General features: G+C 36.6%; 1 protein-coding gene across 1 annotated transcript in view; it reads right to left on the bottom strand.

The window, feature by feature from the left end:
* Positions 1-21,789, bottom strand: part of ARIH1 (ariadne RBR E3 ubiquitin protein ligase 1) — a 129,821-nt gene that overhangs the window by 63,677 nt on the left and 44,355 nt on the right. The gene's annotated exons all lie outside the window — the stretch shown is intronic.

Raw genomic sequence — 21,789 nt, forward strand, 5'->3', positions numbered from 1 at the left:
CTCAGTCTACTCTTATATATATGAGTATGTGTGTGTATGTATGTATGTGTGTGTGCATATATATATATATATATGTATGTATGTATACATACAATGAGTAAAGACTGGGTTTTTTGCTGCCTTTAAAAAAAACAACAACAACAACAAACTTTGTTTTTAAATAATTGAATCCTGGGAGGTTAAACTATTAGTATTTTAACAGTACTACAACTAAAACGTAAGGATTAAAGTAAGTTGTACTGTTGCTAGGGGTACCTATGAAGAATAATATTTTACATGGCTAGGCTGTATTTTAATACACAGGAATTCATTTTCTTAATAATTTTAAAGCAATTTAAACAGATTAGCTTTAGTAAAGCATTATTTACCTCACAAATCATCTTAAAAATGAAATTATTATATGTTTCATTCTATGTAACAGACTTGCTTTCTAAACATGCTTTTGAAATATTTTTAATTTACTGAGAAAGGAGAAGGAATAAAACAAAAAAGTATTTCTTCAAACAATTTGTATCAAATAAATTACGCCTTTGCTTTTCATAAAATATGTACCTAAATATAGAGTAGTTCAACATCTAAGATATCAGGCATATAATATGCCAAATACTATCGAGAGTTTTAATTAAATAGCAAACCTCTTAACAGAAGACAGTAGTGAGAAGCAGACCTCAAGAAAGAGGGGCAAAAAGGATAGTAGTACTTGGCACAATGTTTCCCATTAATTCAGGTGACATGTGGTCCCTGGCCTCCTGAAATAGCTTACTATTCTAAAGGGAAAAGCAATAGATTCTATAAAATCAATATAACCAGCAAAAATATTAATGCACAATCTGGACAATTACTTTTCAGCTTGTAAGTCCAGGTTTCAATAACTGTAATACTCTTCATACACAAACAGGAGATTTTCAATTTTAAAAGTAATCAATACTCAAAAGAAATTTCCAATATTTGTAATGAAGGTCTTGTTTAGGCTTTATGTCAAAGGCTACTATATCTTATTGTGCCTCCAGAAAAATCATTCCGATGAGAACAAACCATATCACTTCTTTCAAGACTAATAAATATCTTTATAAATACCTTGACAATAACATATTTCAATGAAATAATCATATTATCAATTGAAATGCAAACACATTATAAAAAGGAGGACTGGCCGGGCGCGGTGGCTCAAGCTTGTAATCTCAGCACTTTGGGAGGCCGAGGCGGGCGGATCACGAGGTCGAGAGATCTAGACCATCCTGGTCAACATGGTGAAACCCCGTCTCTACTAAAAATACAAAAAATTAGCTGGGCATGGTGGTGCGTGCCTGTAATCCCAGCTACTCAGGAGGCTGAGGCAGGAGAATTGCCTGAACCCAGGAGGCAGAGGTTGCAGTGAGCCGAGATCGCGCCATTGTACTCCAGCCTGGGTAACAAGAGCAAAACTCCGTCTCAAAAAAATAAATAAATAAATAAATAAAATAAAATAAAAAGGAGGACTATCAGAAAGTTAAAACTTACCAGAAACTCACACAAATAGAAAGTGAATGTCTCCGATGATTCAGATAATGAGACTATATCTACAGCAGAAAATCAAATGCTTTCCTACAAATTCTATCTCTGAGAAAACACAGACCAGGCAAGATGGCTTATGCCTGTAATTTCAGCACTTTGGGAGGCCAAAGCGGGTGAATCACTTGAAGTCAGGAGTTCAAGACCAGCCTGGCCAACACTGGGCGTGGTGGTGGGTGCCCGTAATCCCAGCTACTTGGGAGGCTGAGGCATGAGAACCACTTGAAGCCAGGAGGCAAGGTTGCAGTGAGCTAAGATGGTGTCACTGCACTCCAGCCTGGACAACAGAGTGAGACTCTCAAAAGACAAAAACAAAAACCAAAAAACCCAAGTTTTACCTGCACAATAAAAGCATCAGAGCCTAACATTAAATATAAATTCATAAACCAGCTAAACACCTTGTTTTATAAATGCTCACAAGATAAGACAAACTTCTGTAATCCAAAATCTGACAACACGGAACTAATGACTCTCATTCTTTGGTTAACATTCTATTCTAGACAGCATTCTATGCATATACAGCCACACAGACATGTGTCTGTAACTTCATATAAATAACACCCTAGCCCAGATTTATAACCTGCTTTCTTCACTAGACAATATTTAACAGATCTTTGTCAATAATTTACACATTTTTCATTTTTGCACAATATTCCACTGTATTTACTGTAATATACCTAACCAACGTTATTTTCAGAAGGACATTTACATGTGCCACATATAAGAAATCCTAGATTACAATCTTGGCCCATCAGATGGGAAAAAATAATCTAGACTTAACTTTTATTTAATTTATTTATTTATTTATTTATTTATTTATTTATGAAGGTGAACACTTATTCCTTATTAAATTCAGTGTGTAAAGAGGAAGAGTAAACCTTTATTTCATGGGTTACTTTCTTTCCCCAATTTCTTTCTTGTCTTTGAACCTTCTTTAATGGTGTTTAATTACCACTTTAAAATTTTTATGTAGGCACATCTATCATGCTACCCCACTGTGATTTCTGCAGTTCATATCATACTTTAAAAGACCTCTACATGCAAAAACTTTTTAAATGAACATTCATTAATGATTTAGATCTCACCTTTAAATTGTTTCCATCAAAACTGTTGATTCATTTGGAATTTATTTTTGCATAATAAGGAGTAAAGCTGAGATTCCATTTCATTTCAATCCAAAAATCTGATCATTTACTGAAGGGTGTTTCATATATTGGAAACACTTTTTCCCACCTTTAGGTTCCAGCTTACCCCCGACTTCCTCAAATAAGTGATCTCTGGCAGCTTCTCACTCCCACCCCTATTAGATAGATAAGGTTCCCTTGAATTACATCCTGTTGTTACTCGGTAGTCCTTTCTAGCACTTACAACATTACTAACTGTAATTACTCTTTATGCTTGCTCTGCTAGAATGTAAACCCCATGAGGACTACTATATTATTCCTGGCGCTCTAATGTCTACAGGCATGTTATAAGCACTTAGTTTCTTCTTAAACAGTAACTCACTACCTCTCTCCACGGATCTGTTTGTCATATACCAAATTTCATATTTAGACAAGTTTATTCCTGTATTCTCCCTTCTAGTCCACTAACTTGCCTGCTCTTGTAGTTGTTAATTTTCAATTATTTGACAAAGATCCTTTTATCATTCTTCTCTTATAGAATTTTCTCTGCTATTCTTTCATATTTGTTTCTTCAAGTTAATCAAGTAGTATCATTGTTTACTTTTCAAGTAAGTATAATCACTGTTAAATTTTTTTTTTAATCCTGTTGGAACTTTTACTACAATTATATCAAGAGTAAACTGACTGAAAGAACGGACTCTATAATATTGTCTTCCTAGCCAAGAACAAAGTATCTTTCAATTTACTTAACTCCAGTTCCTGTTCAGTTTCTCAATAGTTTTACAACTTTTTTTCACTATGTGGATCTTGCACATATTTCAGTAACTTTATTCTCAGGTATTTTAAGTTCTTTTACTGTCAATCTGAATTCCTCTGCTTTAGATAGCATGCACTGGTGTTCATAGCATTTTTAAAAATAGCGTATATTGAAGTTTATAGCTTAAAAAAAAAAATAGGGTTAGGGTCTCATTATGTTGCCCGGGCTGGTGAGCGGCAGCTTTTCACACGTGCAATAATAGCATAATACAGCCTTGAACTCTTGGGCTCAAGGGATACCCCCACCTCAGCTTCTTGAGTCCCTGGGACTATAGGTGCACACCACTCACTACACGTGGCTTGGAGTTTATAGCTTTTTGATCCATTCTAGAAGCCACCAAATGAACTTTCAAATACTGCTAAATATCCGAAATAAAATATGAGTGGGAAGATAAGAATCCACTCATATTCTTGGGGGCAGTAGGACTAGAAATCTTTTTCTTTTATCACAATTTCATGTATTTGTTCTGATCTGTATTTATTACATGGTCTGTTTACCCTGACTCCACAAGGATTATTTGGAAATTACTAAAATCTAATTTAGTTTTACTAGGAATTGCCTATGTAATTAATAAGTAAATACATTCCTTAATTTATGAATCTTAAATAATACATCAACCATCCCTATGATTTTGGTTGGAAGTTCCTAAAGCTCTTCCCAGTTGATTATAATTTTACATAATTTTCCCACTAAGTACATTGTTTTTATATTATGTAGCCTTTTTTTAAAAAATGATAACTGCTTTTTGTTTCATAAACTTGATCACTTCGAATTACATAGACATAATTCTAATGTTTAAATGTATTCAAAGGCTTACTTTGGCCAAAATCATTTCCCTCCTCAGTATTCACATAGAGACAGTGTTCTATTTTCTTGTTACCTGTTGTTACTGAGGAATTCTGTGGCCAAAATAATTTTCTGATTTTATTCTTCATTCTGGAACTTTAGTGGTTCCACTAGGCTTTATTCTAAGCATTTAACTTTCTCTTTTGAACTGTCATTTGAATATTAATTACCTCAAGATCCTTTAGTTGTTAAGTATGTGCTTTATGTGCATCCAGTCTCTTAATTTGTCCTCCATGTCTACCATTTGGCTACTTACTTCTTTGTCCTTTTCCTGTCTTCCAGATCTATCTTCTGTAATACCTGCTCTATTTCTTTCTGCTATCAATGTGGTTTCAAATTCTACAAGACCACTACTTATTTATCCTTTCGTTTTTTTGGTTAGTTTCCTTTTCACAGTGTTATCAGTTTACCTTTGATCCCTCATCTCAGAGTCTATGTTTAATTTCCTTAAATCTGATTTTTTCTAATTATGATTGTTTTATTTAATACTATTATGCCTGGATCACAGTCCAGGCATAGTAGAATAGGCTGGATTCTTACTACCCACACTGTCTACCTGGGTACTATCTGGAAGTTTCAGTTTGCTGACTTCCATGTAAATCATTGCTTCTGAAAATCAGATCAAAATAAAAAGGAACTGACTCAATGTGAAGCACTGTAGTTGAGGCATCTTGTTTAATGAGCTAAGCAAACACTACTCTGCTTCACTGACTTAAAACAACTGCAAAGCTTATCCTAGGACTGTGCTTCCTTCCTTCCCTGCAACCCTATCCATCCTTTTCAGGAAATCGTATTGATCAAAATAAAAACAAAGTTGCAGTGTGATTTATCCTTCAGTTCAGCCTCTCCTTACTGAAGAAAGGGCACAAGCAGGGTATTCCCTACTCCCATGGCCTGTATTTCTCTACACTGAATATACTTTTTCTTTCTTTTTTTTTTTTTTTTGGAGACAGAATCTCGCTGTATTGCCAGGCACCAGGCTGGAGTGCGGTAGTGCAATCTCGGCTACTGCAACCTCCACCTCCCAGGTTCAAACAATCCTCCTGCCTCAGCCTCTGGTGTAGCTGGGACTACAGGCGTGTGCCACCAAGCCTAGCTAATTTTTGTATTTTTTAGTAGAGACGGGGTTTCACCATGGTCTCTATCTCTTGACCTCGTGATCTGCCCGCCTCAGCCTCCCAAAGTGCTGGGATTACAGGCATGAGGCGCCTGGCCTACAATAAGGTTTTCATATATATAATTCTGTATCAGTTAAAAAACATCATTAGATTTAAGTAGTTTCTGAGTAGACTATAAATTCCCTTATTTCAAGGATTCTTTCTGCACATTGAGCATATTTACAGAAATAAAGGTGAGCAAGCTGACACTCAGACCACTTTCCAGAATATTTGGATTTTAAATTTTCATTTTACTTGCCTGCTATAGAGAAACATGCCAAATAATATGAATTAAATTTCAAGGCGGGGAAGTTACAGCCTAAGAGCTCTTATGTCTGGTTAAGACGAGAGGAAATGGGACTGGTAGGGATCACCATTACCTAGTGTTTCTTTTTGAATCCTGAGTGACTGTGGCATCACTGTTTGCCATTCTAATAGTTAATTTTATATTAAAAGCTACTAAGTGTTCATACTTCATCAAGACCAACCATTATTGGAGAAGTACTAATTTTCATAATAGCACAATAGAATCAGAAAAGCAAAATGTTAAACCAACTTAAAAGATATACAGTAGGCTTCTCTATGCTGTATTCTGTGCTTTTTTGTTTTTTGTTTTTGTTTTGGAGACAAAGTCTCTCTGTCACCCAGGCTGGAGTGTAATGGCATCATCTTGGCTCACTGCAACTTCTACCTCCCAGGTTCAAACATTTCTTGTTCCTCAGCCTCTGGAATAGCAGGGATTACAGATGTGTGGCACCACACCCAGCTAATTATTTTGTGTTTTTTGTGTTTTTGGTAGAGATGGATTTCACCATATTAACCAGGCTGGTCTCAAATTCCTGGGCTCAAGTGATTTGCCCACCTCAGCCTCCCAAAGTGCTGGGATTACAGGTGTGAGCTACCATGCCCAGCCTCTACATTTAGTCTTAAACTACCTGAGGTCAATCCTCCTGTCCAGTCTTTAATGCTCCCATTATATATCTGCAAGTGAACTAGCCATTGCTATAAGACTGAGAGGGAGTAAAAATAAACATACATATGTAAACTTAATAAAAAACACATTATATATGTATCCATGTATGAAAATGCAAATACACATAATGTTTACTTGTAAATGACCAAAACATTTTTAACACTCACATGTGGCAGTGTATGAGTATCAGACTGCAATTTCAAAATGCTACAGAAGTCACAATTATTCTATACCTTGTAGTTCTGACAAAGAACAAAAATCCATGATGCCAAAACCCTTTCAAGAACTGCCATTTCAACTCCTCCCCAACCCACATTAACCTGTTAATGATGTAGCTTTTTCTACTTTTAGAAAATGTACATTTAAGGGAAAATATCAAAGGAGCAAAGGAATATCTTAAATTCATTTAAATCATATAAATAAGAACTGCCGTCACATTTACAAAAAGCAAAACACAAGATATAAAAATAGCCCTCTTAAAACAGCAATATGGAATAGTAAAAGTCATAAAAAATACTAAAATAAATAGTTCTTTCTCTTTTGGGGAATGGGATCAGAACAGAGTTTGGAGCACTATTTTTGATTTATAACTCTTGGGAAACTATTGGACTTTAAAAAAATCATGATTGTGTTACTTTGACAAAAAATTACATTTCAAAGGGTTCCTGAGGCAGAATATAAGTTTTCAAACAAAACTTACTGCTATTTTCTTTGTGTTTTTTTAAAGATATTCTTTCAAAAGAATGTAAGATGGCTGGCATACCTACATAACTCTACTGAGTAAGTTCAGAATTCCAAAGAACCATAACCGATTAAAGGGGTGAAGGATAGAAAAACTTTTTTGAGACAGAGTCTCACTGTCGCCCAAGCTGGAGTGCAATGGTGTGATCTCAGCTCGCTGCAACCTCCGCCTCCCAGGTTTAAGTAATTCTCCTGCCTCAGCCTCTAGAGTAGCTGAGATTACAGGTGCCCACCACCATGCTTGGCTAATTGTATTTTTAGTGGAGACAGGGTTTCACTATGTTGGCTAAGCTGATCGCAAACTTCTGACCTTGTGGATCCACCCCCCACCAACCCCGCAACCTCCCATAGTACTGGGATTACAGGCGTGAGCCACCATGCCTGGCAAGACAACCTTTTTTCCTAAGGAAAGCTTTTAGGCATCATTTAAAAAAAAAAAAAAAATCAAATGAGAACTTGCACAAGCTGTCTGTAACAGCTTGCTTTAAAATTTAAAAAGGTTTAGGTTTCGTAGAAGAAAAGAAAAAAAAAATTAAAAATAAATAAATAAAAGGTTTAGGTTTCTTATGCTAATCTTTTTTTAAAAAACATGTATTCTATGTAGTTTTTAAAGCTAAATAAGCATATTGCTCACATATTTTTAAGAAAAAGTAGAAAGCCGGGCGCAGTGGCTCAAGCCTGTAATGCCAGCACTTTAGGAGGCTGAGGCGGGTGGATCACGAGGTCAAGAGATCGAGACCATCCTGGTCAACATGGTGAAACCCCGTCTCTACTAAAAATACAAAAAATTAGCTGGGCATGGTGGCGCGTGCCTGTAGCCCCAGCTACTCAGAAGGCTGAGGCAGGAGAATTGCCTGAACCCAGGAGGTGGAGGTTGCAGTAAGCCGAGATCGCGCCATTGCACTCCAGCCTGGGTAACAAGAGTGAAACTTCGTCTCAAAAAAAAAAAAGAAAAAAAGAATAAGAAAAAGTAGAATACTTTGAGGCTGTAAGATTTTTCTTGTTAGCCTAATAAAAAAGCTTTATAATGAGCCGGGCGCAGTGGCTCAAGCCTGTAATCCCAGCACTTTGGGAGGCCGAGGCGGGTGGATCACGAGGTCGAGAGATCGAGACCATCCTGGTCAACATGGTGAAACCCCGTCTCTACTAAAAATACAAAAAATTAGCTGGGCATGGTGGCACATGCCTGTAATCCCAGCTACTCAGGAGGCTGAGGCAGGAGAATTGCCTGAACCCAGGAGGCGGAGGTTGCGGTGAGCCGAGATCGCGCCATTGCACTCCAGCCTGGGCAACAAGAGCGAAACTCCGTCTCAAAAAAAAAAAAAAAAAAAAAAAAAAAAAAGCTTTATAATAAAATAAAACCTAAAAAACAGTATTATAATAAAATCTCCTGAGTCTGCTTACAGCTAAGCAAAAGAATGCTTGACAGATCAGCTACTAATTAATACTATTTCCAAGTGGCCTCACAAAAATCCTATTGCATACTTTATCCTTTTTAGTTCTGAGCCAAGATGAAGGCAGGTGGATTAAGGAAGTAACCACAGTGAAAGAGATGTTAAGATAACTCTTTCTAGGCTCAAATTCACAAAATCATAACAGAAACATAATAAATTATGCCATCTTCCAAAAATGATCCAATACTCACTGACTACAGAAAAATCTAAATATACAAAAGCCAAGTGAATAGTAAATTGACCTCTTACTTCCCCCTCATCCAGCTTTAACAATAAAAAATTTTGCTAATCAAAAAGCTTTTTAAAATAATAACATTTTATTGCTCCTCATACGAGTTTTCAAGGTAGATGTAAACTATGGTGGTAAGTAATATTTCAAAAGAAAAAAAGGCTATGTCCAGTAACTCGCTGCTTGTGTCCCAGCACTGTGGGAAGCCAAGCTGGGAGGACTGCCTGAGCCAAAAGTTCAGAACCTATCTATCTCTATTAGAAATGAAATTTTAAAAATAAAAATAAAACTACAGAGGACATTTACAAAAGAATCTAATGACTATTCTTTTTCTAACACAGAATGGAGAAAATCTCTGTAACGGAGGCTTTAGAAGACACAGATGCTGATTTTCTCAAGGTGTTCCAGCCACACTTACAAACATATGTCATCTTTGCTGGTGGCTGTCTATGACTTCTGGCTTGATTACAATTATTTCAATGTTACCAAGTTCATCAAACACATGAATTTGTAATCGGAGGTTCTTGGAACTTCAACAACTGTGCAGAATCCAAAACATTATAACTTATTTATAAATGTTCTCTGCCCCCAACCCACCCCCACAACCCCAACCCCTACTCCCAGGAGAAGGTTCAAGATTGTATTACTTATTCAAAAGAGACTACGGTCCCCAAACAACAAGAACCATTATTTTTTTAAAACTGCTTTTACTTCAAAAAACAAAAACAAAGACAGTGGCTTTTTCCAAATATATGCATTAAAGGAAGTCTATACCCTCTGCCTAATGGTCTTTTGCTCCTGCTACACATTTTTATCTAGAAAATAAAACACACTACTTGTGATTCATGTAATGTGGATCTGATTCCAACTGAAGAGGAATATTGTTTCTTCAAGTACATAAAAAGAAGTGTCATTTTATTGTTTTGATAATGATTTTTTCCAATATATTTAATGGAAGTCCTCAGGTTGTAAAAGTTGAAAGCCTATCAATCATGTAAGTATGTTTAAAATCTGGCTATGTTAAAACAACAAATTATCGATCAAAACACAAGGTAGTACATAATTAAATTCCATTTTACACAGTTCCCTTACGTATTCAGCAACTCAATGTAGGAATTACGCTAGTTAGTTGTATGTCAATTCTTTTGAAGGAAAGAGATTAACACCTATATGACATGCTATTTAACAGGCAAGAGGCCGGAGCATTCTAAAGAAGTATAGAAAACAGTAACTTCGAGAAATTGAAATAAGTTGGTAAATGTGGTAAGAATTTAGAGAAGAAGAAGATAAAGGAGGCATCATAAATGTTATTTGAAGATGATGTCTATGAACACAACCCCAAAATGAAGTATTATTGATACGCTCTGATTTTATACAAAGCTACAGCTCTTAAAATTGAGGTCTAAATAGTAGAGGGCATCCCAAGGAATATACAATTATAAGCATAGACATACAGAATGGAGTGAAGGTACACAAGGTTTTCAATCCCCGGGAGTATAACATTGACGTGGCAGAAACCACAGAGGTAGTAGAGGTTAGTCAAATAAGTTAATACTATTTAAGTTAAATTTAGGATAGATCTCCTATACTGGAGTCTAGGAGAGCAGTGAGAAAAGCTGTTTAGGCAAAACGATAGATACACTTGTAGGTACAAAGGAACTATTAATCCTACATGTCCAGAAAACAAGCTGGACCTTCCCTTTAAGATTGCTCCTTTTCCTATGTCTGTGTATACGTGTTTTCAAATAATTTTTATTTTGCAGCAACACAATTCTAGAGAAGTACATAAAATGCAGCTTACAAACTGTTATAAAACAACGCCAGTATATAACCACCACCCAGCAGAAGAAATAGAACACTGCTAGTAACACACGCACCCCCCAACGTATAATCACTACCATTTTTTTTTTTTTTAATAGTTACACCACCTAAATATGCATCCTTAAACAATGTGAACTTAGTTTCAAATGTTTTAATCACTGCCCTGGCTTTTTTTTTTTTTAATAGTTACACCACCTAAATATGCATCATTAAACAATATAAACTTAGTTTCAACTGTTTTTGTTTTATGTAAGTAGAACCACATAATAGATAGGTATTCCTTTGGATCCTTTTTGTTTCCCTCAGTATGTTTTTAAGATTTATCTATGCTGTGGCTTGTAGCTTTCGTTCATTTATTTTGCACTGCTGAAACAAGTTACTCTGTCAATATGCCGTAATTATCTATGTAGTCTAATAGTGATAAACATCTGGGTTGTTTACAGGTTGAAGTATGAATAATAGTGCTATGAACATGCTTACATATAACTTTTTCTTTTTTGAGACAGAGTCTTGCTCTGTTGCCCAGGTTGGAATGCAGTGATGTGAAAATGGCTCACAGCAACCTTGACCTCCTAGGCTCCAGCAATCCTTCCACCTCAGCCTGAGTAGCTGAAACTACAAGTGCATCCCACCAGGCACGGCTAATTGTTTAATTTTTTGTAAATACCGGGTCTCACTATGTTGCCCAAGCTGATCTCTAACTCCTGGCCTCAAGTGATTCTCCCACATTGCTGAGTTTACAGGTATGAGCTACCACCAGTCTTATATAGGACTTTCAGTGCAGATGTGCACATATTTCTTTCTACTGGATATATACCTGAGAGTAGAATCACTGGGTCAAAGAAGAAAAAAGAAAATTTTCATATTTCTTTGTAAAGACATTTATTCTAACAATTTACCTATAGACTCTGATTTTTTCCACATATACTATCACATTGTCCGTGAATATTAATAGCCAGGGGGTGGGCCCAGTAGCTCACACCTATAACCCCAGCACTTTTGAAGACAGGTGGATAACTTGAGCTCAGGAGTTCAAGACCAGCCTGGCCAACATGGTGAAATCCCATCTCTGGGCTTTCAAATATCTAAAATCAAAAATTAGCTGGGCTTGGCAGGAGGCACCTGTAGTCCAAACTACTCGGGAGGCTGAGGCAGGAGAACTGCTTGAATCTGGGAGGTGGAGGTTGCAGTGAGCCATGATCAAACCACTACACCACTGCACCACAGCCTGGGAGACAGAGCAAGACTCCATTTCAAAAAAAAACCTCAAAAACCCCACAAAGCACAGGCATTTCTCTTTAACACCATACTTTCATTTTTTGATGTTCTACTACTGGCTAGAATAATTTCTAGTATAATGCTGAATTGAACTGGAGATAGGATATCCATATCCTGAACTCCATCTAAAAGGGAAATCTTTTCAACGTTTCAGTATATAAACTATGATATCTCCTACAAATGTTTCGATAAGATTTATGAGGTTAACAAAGATTGCTAATAGCTTCTTTTTTAAAATCATGAATAACTGCTGATATTTAGCAAATGCTCCTCGACATCTACTGAAATGTTTTTCTCATTAATTTGTTCAAGTGACCAATCAAACTAAATTGCTTCAGGTTAAACCAACCTAGCATTCCCAGGATTCACGTCAGGCGGCCATACTGGGTTACCCTTCTTTTTATATATGTATTACTGAATTAAATTTGCTAATATTTTAAGGTTTTAAAAATCATTCCAGTTTTTGTTTTGTGTGTGTGTGGGGGGGGTTGTATCTAAGTACATGAAACTGGTGTGTAAGCTTTCCTTGGGTTTTGATGTAAAGGTTATAATATCCTTAAGAAGGCAGAAGATCCTCTTTTTCTGTCCTTTAGAAGAATATAAAGTTGAATTTACTGTTATACTACACGTTGCTAGAACTTTCCAGTATAACCATTTGAACTTCAACTTTTCTTTATAAAAACATTTTAAATTATGCATTTCATTTCTTCATAGTTAACAAGAATACAAGTTTACTATTTCTTATGTCAGTTTTGGGAAATTGCCTATTTCTAGGAATCTACTCATTTCGTCTAAAATACCAAGTTTTAACAGTTATCTATAATCTTAAGAGTTTTCTTTTTTAACCATCTGCAAGATTCTAGTGCTATCTAGTGATAGTTTTCATTCCTGATATTGGTTAGTTAGGCTCTCTGGTTTTTCTAACCTCAACAAAGTACCAGTCTTTTAAAAACAAAACAAAACAAAACAAAAAACCACCTGGGGCCAGGCCCTGTGGCTCACGCCTGGAATCCCAGCACTTTGGGAGGCCAAAGCAAGCGGATCACAAGGTCAGGGGTTCAAGACCAGTCTGGCCAACATGGTGAAATCCCATCTCTATTAAAAGTACAAAAAATTAGCTGGGCATAGTGGCAGGTGCTTGTAAATCCCAGCTACTCAGAAGGCTGAGGCAGGAGAATCTCTTGAATCCAGAAGGCAGAGGCTGCAGTGAGCTGAGATCATGCCACTGTACTCCAGCCTGGATTGACAGAGTGAGATTCTGTCTCAGAAAACAAAAATAACAAACAAAAAAACTTACAGCTTCTTGATCCCTTCTACTGCATGTTTTCTATTTTATTATAGTCTGTTCTTTCTATCCTTGTATTTACTCTGTATTTATTTTGTTGCTCTTTTCCTAACTTGAGATACCTAGCTCATTACTTGAGACTTTTACAATGAATGCTTAGCTCGTTATGCATTTAAGGTTATAAATTCCAAAGTACAACATACTGCAAGATTTTTCCTCTTAACAGACACATAGTTGTTTAAATAACAATTATGCATATTTGAAACTTCAATCAACACTGACAGAACAAAATGCTGGTTGGCTTTAAAAAGATACAAAAACTAGGTACAACATAAAACCATTTATATTAATTAAAATTACTGTTTATGAATGTATTTTCCATGAATACAGTATTCTAGGTAAGATTTTCTTTCAAAAGATGGAGGTATCATCTTACTATCACTTTCATTGTTGCTGTTGAGCTGTGTTCTAGATTATTATTATACCTATGCTTTCACCTTTTGAAAGCAGCCTTTCTTGTATCTCATCTCTTTAAAGATTTTTTCTTTATTTTTGCTGATTTTCTAGTTTTACTAAGATGTTTTCACAAGTGGATTTCTGGCCAGGCATGGTGGCTCATGCCTATAATCCCAGCACTTTGGGAGGCTGAGGCAGGCAGATTACCTGAGGTCAGGAGTTCGAGATCGAGATCAGCCTGGCCAACATGGTGAAACCCTGTCTCTACTAAAAATACAAAAATTAACTGGGGATGGGAGCATGTGCCTGTAATCCTAGCTACTCAGAAGGCCGAGGCGCAAGAATCGCTTGAACCCAGAAGTGCAAGTTGCACTGAGCTGAGATTGCACCACTGCACTTGACTTGGCAACAGGATGAAACCATGTCTCAAAAATAATAATAGTAATTAATAAAACTAAATGTGGATTTTTTTAAACCATACTTCATAAAATCTAAAATGCTTTCATGCTGAAATTTCATGATCTTAACCCAAGTTGACATGGAAAATTTTTCGAGTCAAAATTTCAATCTTGTTAGACTGTAAGGTACTATTAATTGAAAGATACATCCAGATTTCATATCTTAAAATGTGAAAAACTGTTTATCTTAAGATCAATGAAACAAGTAGCTATCTCACATGGGTACTGTTAGGTTTCTTAAATCTATGACATTTGGGTCCTTTACCAATCTGGAAAATTCTCAGGCATTTTATCTTCAAATACTGCTTGCCTCTGCCATATTCTCTCCTCTCTAAAACTCAGTGAGACTTTCCCATTTATATCGTCTGTATTTCTTAACCTCTTCTGTATTTTCCATGTTTTAATAGATATACTTAATTCTGGATCATTGTCTGATCTTCGAATACACCAAACTCTCTTCAGCTTTGTCCAATCTGCTGTTAAACTATCTCACTGGGTTGATTTTGCTTATTTTGTTTAGTTATATAAATTCTGATTTTTTTTTCAAATCTGAATGACAGCTCCCTCATGATAGCATACTCCCTCATGATAGCATATTCATTTTAGTCTAGGTCTGACAATTCCAGTACCTTAAGTCCCAGGTTGTTAGGTTTTAAATAGAAAAATATTTGAGAAAATAGTTTAAGGCCTTAAATAATGTTCTTTCCCTAGAGAAAATTTACATTTGTTTCTGTTATATATGGTGGTTACTGCAATCCAAGTTCAAGGTTTAAGGTTTTCTGGACTGCCCAAAAGCCATGAAGATCATCTTCAGTCTTTGAGGAGCTAGTGTATCCAATTCTCACTCTTAGTATACGTAATATTCCAACTCCCCTCTACTAATCAAAGAGCAAACAAAACTCACAGCTCAGTCTCTCAGCTACCTCTTCTGCTATACTGCTAAGGCAGCAAGGAGTGGAAGCCTGTTTCTCTAGATTTCTCTTGATTCTCAAACTCAGACTTGAGCCTCTTTCTTATCTTACTAATTCTCTGATAATCTTACTTTTCAAATATCTTTCAATATTTCATCTAGCCCCTTCCATTGTATTAAGTTAAATGAATGGTCCAAATTACCATGTTTCCCAGTCACCTATATTTTCTGTCTCAGTTAAAACTACATTTTACTTACACTTCCATCTACCCTCTGCTATCAATTTAGCTGTCATTAAGTTAGAACAATATTTTCCTTTTACGTGGATTGTTAAAATAGCTCATTTGTTACTAGATTTTTTTTTTCTGGAATAATGCTTTTCTGTCATTATTTCTTCATGAAACAATGTTCAAGGGCTTCCCAAAAAAGAGAGAAAATTGCAAATTCACTTATTGAATATTCAAGACCCTCATAATGTGCATTAAACATTTCCAACCATTGCCCCTCTATTCTTCACATACTCCAGACATTCAATCTCATAACTGTTCAACATACATTCTTTAAACATTGTGCCCCACTTGGTTTTGTTTTCTGAGCCTTAAATACCCAGGTTCCGGTATCGCTCTGCCCCTCCTTGCCCAATCAAATGCCACACCTCATTACTAAATCCTTTCCCACTTAAGTCAAAAATAAAAATTTATCTCTAAGTACCATGGGGTCATAAACACTTATGTCTACATACCATGGGAGTCTATAGTATGATACACTGTTGTGTCTAACTCCTCATCACCACTGCTGCTCAATGTCTTAAACATAGCTGATATTTAAAAAACCCTTGGTAGGGTGCAGTGGCTCAGGCCAAGAGAGGATTGCTTGAGTTCAGGAGCTCCAGACCAGCATGGGCAACAAAGTAAGAGTCCATCTCTACAAAAAAAAAAAAAAAAATTGCTAGGTGTGGTGGTGTATATTCCTAGCCACTAGGGAGGCTGAGGCAAGAGGATCACTTGAGCCCAGGAGTTCAAGGATGCAGTCAGCTGTGATCATGCCACTGCACTACAGTCTAGGTGAGATAGTGAGATGGGGGAATAGGGACTCCACATTCTTAATCACTGTACCATAATGAAATGGTACATTTGCCTCTTACCCTTCACTATTCTCCTCAATAATATGTGAAATGTTTTTTGGTTTTTGTCTGAGATAGCGTCTCACTTGGTCACTCAGGCTAGAGTGCAGTGACATGATCACAGATCACAGCTCCACCCTCCTGTACTCCAGCAATCCTCCTGCCTCAGCCTCCTGAGTAGGGACTACAGGTATGCACTGCCACACCCAGCTAATTTTTTATTTTTTGTAGAGATGGGGTCTCCCTATGTTGCCCAGGCTAGTCTCAAACTCCTAAGCTCAAGTGATCCTCCTGCCGCAACCCCCTAAAGTTCTGGGATCACAGGCATGAGCCACTGTACCCGGCCCTGGATTGTTCAAACAAGAAAAATTTCACTATATTGTAGGATAGTGATAAATGTCATCAAAAAGGCAAGGTTTCTGAAAAATCAAACTTACATTCACCATCTCAGAGGTTAATTATGAAATGATATATTAATAATGTGGCTGCAAAAAGCTTCATGTTAACAAAATCACTAGTGTTAACACTAGTATCTATTCATTAAATGGGTATTAATGCTTCAGAATGAAAAATGAAAAGCTATTTGTAACAGAGTGCAGGAAAGACTGAATGTTTGTTCAGGATTCTTTAATTATTACCTGTCCAGGTATAATTTTTATAGGTGGTTAAGTTTTCAGTCACCTGTATTTCACTCCACCTCAAACACACCAGTTAATTCATTACCATTTACCCTATACACTACCACACTATCAACTGAAGTGAGTTTTTAAAATATATCATAATAGATCTACAAGAAAAGAACTCTGAGCTGCAGGAAAGGGAAAGATACTTTAAAAATTTTTTTTAACTTGTTACCAACTCTAAAGAGCTCCACTATTGATGTTGTGTTTTTAAAAGCTCCCAAAATGAGATCTGATTTGTATTCATGTCATACTTCCAATAAAATTCTATTACAGAGAAGAAAACCTATAAATGGCTGGATTTAATTGAAATATTTAGTAAACAATGGCTATATATTAGGAACTGCATTATGTGTAGGAATATAAGATAAGTAGGATAGTTTCCGCACAAAGAACTTCAAACAGAAGTGGTAAAATACTAAACAATACAGTACAAAGGAGGTAGATCTTGACAGAAGAAAAGCTTGACTTGAGTTCTGAAGGAAAATAAGGGAAAAAAGACAATAAAAAAGGCAAGTCAGGCCTAGGCCAATGACAATACAATCCCAAAGATGCTCCCTACAGCTGCACAGTAAACAGAAGCCCTGTGTCAAAACACATTTGCAATGCTGAGACAGCAGAAAAATGAATTTGGTGACTATCACAGAGGTTTTGTTCTACTAAAGTGTAATATGAGAACAGACATAAGGATATGGAGATAAAAATAAGCTAGCAAGGTAGACAGAAGACCATTCACTTTCCCACCTCTCTCCAGCTGAGATAATTCCTCCCCAGCAGGATCAGGGAGACAGTTTATCAAAAACGTAATACTCAGAGAAGGTTCAATGAGGTAATCTATCAAAGGAGTAAGGAGATATCCAGCTTTGAGAGGTTGCAGAGGTATTAGTTTTAGTGTCATACCAACATGATGTTATTAGCAGTGATACCTGTGCCCAATGGCAGCACCAACAATGCATCCACTAAAATAGTTTTGACACTGTGATTTTGACACTTGATCGCACAGCCTTCACACCTAAGATCTCACTTTTTTTTTTTTTTTTTTTTTTTTGAGACAGAGTCTCACTCTTTCGCCAGGCGCCAGGCTGGAGTGCAGTGGCACAATCTCGGCTCACTGCAACCTCCGCCTCCTGGGTTCAAGCAATTCTTCCCCTCCCAAGTAGCTGGGACTACAGGCACACGCCACCACGCCCAGCTAATTTTTGTATTTTTAGTAGAGACGGGGTTTCACCATGTTGGCCAGGATGGTCTGGATCTCTTGACCTCGTGATCCACCCGCCTCGGCCTCCCAAAGTGCTGGGATTACAGGCTTGAGCCACTGCGCCCGGCCAGATCTCACTCTTTAATGTCTATTTCACTTTTAACCTCTTAAAGTTACAAAAAGTCCTGACCGATATACACCAGGAAAGGAGGAAAAGGTTCAAGATATGACAGATGAAATAATGAAAGCAATACACCACAAAAATCATGATAGTATCAAAACCAGATGGAAGACTTGACAGATATAGTTGTTGCTAGTTTGTAAAACAAAAGAGAAATTAATCTGCAGAGATTAAAAAAAAAAAGCAGAAGACTGGAAAAGAAGGAATATGACAGAGGTCTGGAAAACTGCTATAATGGAGAAAAGAAAGACCATAAAGTTAAAGGTGTCCTTTCTCCACCAGCTCCCCACCTTTGCCCAAAATTTGTCTTACTTAATTTTTTAAGAGTCGGGGTCTTCCTCTGTCACCCAGGTTGAGTAAAGTGGCATGATCAGGGCTCACTGCAGTCTCAAACCTCTGGACTGAAATGAGATTCCCACCTTGGCCTCCCTGGTAGGCAGGACTGCAGGCCCACACTACCATGCCCGCCTAAGTTTCTTATTTCTTTTTAAAGGCAGAGTCTCACTGCGTTGCCCAGCCTGGTCTGGAACTCCTGGCTTCAAGTCATCATCTCACCTAAGTCTCCTAAGTCACTAGGATCACAGGGTTGAGCCACTGTATCTGGCTCAAAATTTATTTTTAGAAAGAATAAATCACAATTCATTTTTAGAGTCAGTACAAATTTGTTTAAACTACAGACTAAGAGGCATGGGGCAAATAATAGGAATAACTGGCAAGGATCTATTTATATTTCTATTGCCCTCACTGGACCATGAGCCCCTCCCTCTAATGAATAAAATAAAAAGAAATATTAACATGCCTGGTATATGGAAATAACAAAGAAGCATAAAATTTTAAAATATTTCACAATTTTAACTAGGATAAGATTAATCTTTAAGTATATGAAAATAAATAGAAATGATACTTCAATATATTCAGTGTTATCTACTAGGAAGCAAGATTTTTTAAAAAAAATACTATGTCACACACCTTACGGGCTACATGTAAACTAAAGGTAGGTGTATTGCTTATCTTTTCTTATAATTTCTAGGATACTAAATACATACAGGATTAACATATCGGTAACCTCCATTTTTATATGCAAAAATGCAGAGATTAAACATGGCAGCTCATGCCTGGAATCCCAGCACTTTGAAGGGCTGAGGTGAGAGGATCACTTGTGGCTAAGAGTTTGAGACCAGCCTGGACAACACAGTGAGAACCTGCTTCTACAAAAAAAATTAACAAAACAAGAATGCAGAGGAACATAGGGTCACTGAAGCTACAACTACTTACATTCCATGTTTCTTTTCATTTCCCAAGGGAACTGAAGGAGGAAATAACGAAAAGGGACCAGGCACTGTGGGGTTTTTTTGTTTTGTTTTTTAACTTCTCAGGTGATTTTAATGGGCAATCCCTGTCATGGTTTACTAGTGGATTCTTCTGGGTTTCCTAGATTACATATTCTACATATAATTTATCTTTCTAGTCTTTATGCCACTTATTTAAAATTCCATGTATTATGTTACTTATCAGAACTTTTAATAAATTCAAATGGTGATGACAGCCATAATCTTTGTTTGATTTCAATGGGCATGCCTCTGATATTTCAACATTAAGTATAATTTTATTGTACATTATTAGTTGATACCTTTAATCAATCTGAGAAATTACTTTCTCAGTTTGCTAAGAATTTAGTTTTCACTAAATCATGAATTAATGCACAATTTTATTAAAATGCATACCTGGCATTTATTATGATTATCCTTTGGTTTATCTTCATTAATCTGTTAATGTTATAAATGTTACGAACGAAAAATTCTTCCCCCAGTGAGCTGTTCTTGCATTCTTAGGAGAAATCCTACTAAACTGGCCAGGCATGTTAGCTCACACCTGTAATTCCAGCACTTTGGGAGGCCGAGGTGGGCATATCACTTGATGGTCAGGAGTTCGAGACCAGACTGGCCAATGTGGTGAAACACCATCTCTACTAAAAATAAAAATGGAAAAAACTAGCTGGCTATGGTGGCACGCACCTGTAGTTCCAGCTACCTCAGAGGAAAAGGTGGGAGAATCATTTCAACCTGGGAGATGGAGGTTGCAGTGAGCTGAGATCGCACCACTGCACTGCAGCCCAGGCGACAGACTGAGACCCTGTCTCAAAAAAAAAGATAAAAGATAAAAGATAAAAGAAAGAAAGAAATCCTACTGACAGTCAATGATTCATTCAATTAAGTACCATTTTATTTATAAATTCAGCAAGTATGGTGGTGCATGCCTGTGGTTTCAGCTCCTCGGGGAACTGAAATGGAAGGACTGCTTGAACCCAGGAGGTCAACACTGTAGTGAGCTGTGATCTCACCACTGCACTCCAGCCTGGGTGACAGAGTGAGACCCTGTCTCAAAAAGAAAAAAAATAAAATCAAACATCAACTTATCAAGCTGATAGGGAAAAGGAAATGACAAAGAAAAAAACGTATGCTACAGTTTTTTGTCTTGTATAGAGGATACAAAACTTCAAGTAAATATTGTTATAAACATTTATATAGTTTTAAGTATGCAGGTACAAATTATAAAAGTGACTAGAAAAACTGTAATAGAAAACATATATAACTTTGAAATAATTCAAGAAAAAGGAAAATCTGATGAAGTCAACAGAATAAGCGAACAGAAATGGTAATTATAAAGCACAACTTAAAATGACAATAATGAAATCTAAACATTAATTATAAAACATGAATATGTTACTCAGTTATTAAAAAGTAAGTTTTTTTATTCAGATTTTTTTAAAACATCATCCACATGGTATTTACAAAAGATACTCCTAAAACCAAATAAGCCAGAAAGGTTGAATATTTAAAAAATGGAAAAGATACATCGGTAAAATGGTTTAAAAAGAAAATGTGTCTAATAGCAGGCAACATAAAACATAATGTGAAAATCATTAAATTAGACAAAAAGATATTGCATATTGATTTTAAAGAATGAATTATAAATCTTTTAAGTACCCAATAGCTTATCTACAGAAACTGCAAGGAGAAACTGAAACGTTCACATACTCAAGAAGTTTACCAGAAACCACCTTTCAATTTTAAATTCTCATTTACCACTTTTTTTTTTTTGAGACGGAGTCTCACTCTGTCAACAGGGCAGCGGCACGATCTCAGCTCACTACAACCTCCACCCTCCCAGGTTCAAGCAATTCTCCTACCTCAGCCTCCCAAGTAACTGGAATTACAGGTGCCCGCCACCATGCCCTGTTAATTTTTTGCATTTTTAGTGGAGACAGCGTTTCACGATGTTGGCCAGGCTGGTATCGAACTCCTGACCTCATGATTCACCCACCTTGGCTTCCCAAAGTGCTGGGATTACAGGCGTGAGCCACCATGCCTGGCCAGCTCCACTTACTTTTTTTAGAGCAGTTTAAGGTTCCCAGAAAAACTGAGCAGAAGTCACAGTTCCCAAATTAAGTACAAAATTAAGGATAATGGTACATAAATATTGAGTCAATATTTAATGGAAAAATAT

Source organism: Saimiri boliviensis, chromosome 2, assembly GCF_048565385.1.
Source record: "Saimiri boliviensis isolate mSaiBol1 chromosome 2, mSaiBol1.pri, whole genome shotgun sequence".
Classification (NCBI taxonomy): Eukaryota; Metazoa; Chordata; class Mammalia; order Primates; family Cebidae; genus Saimiri; species Saimiri boliviensis.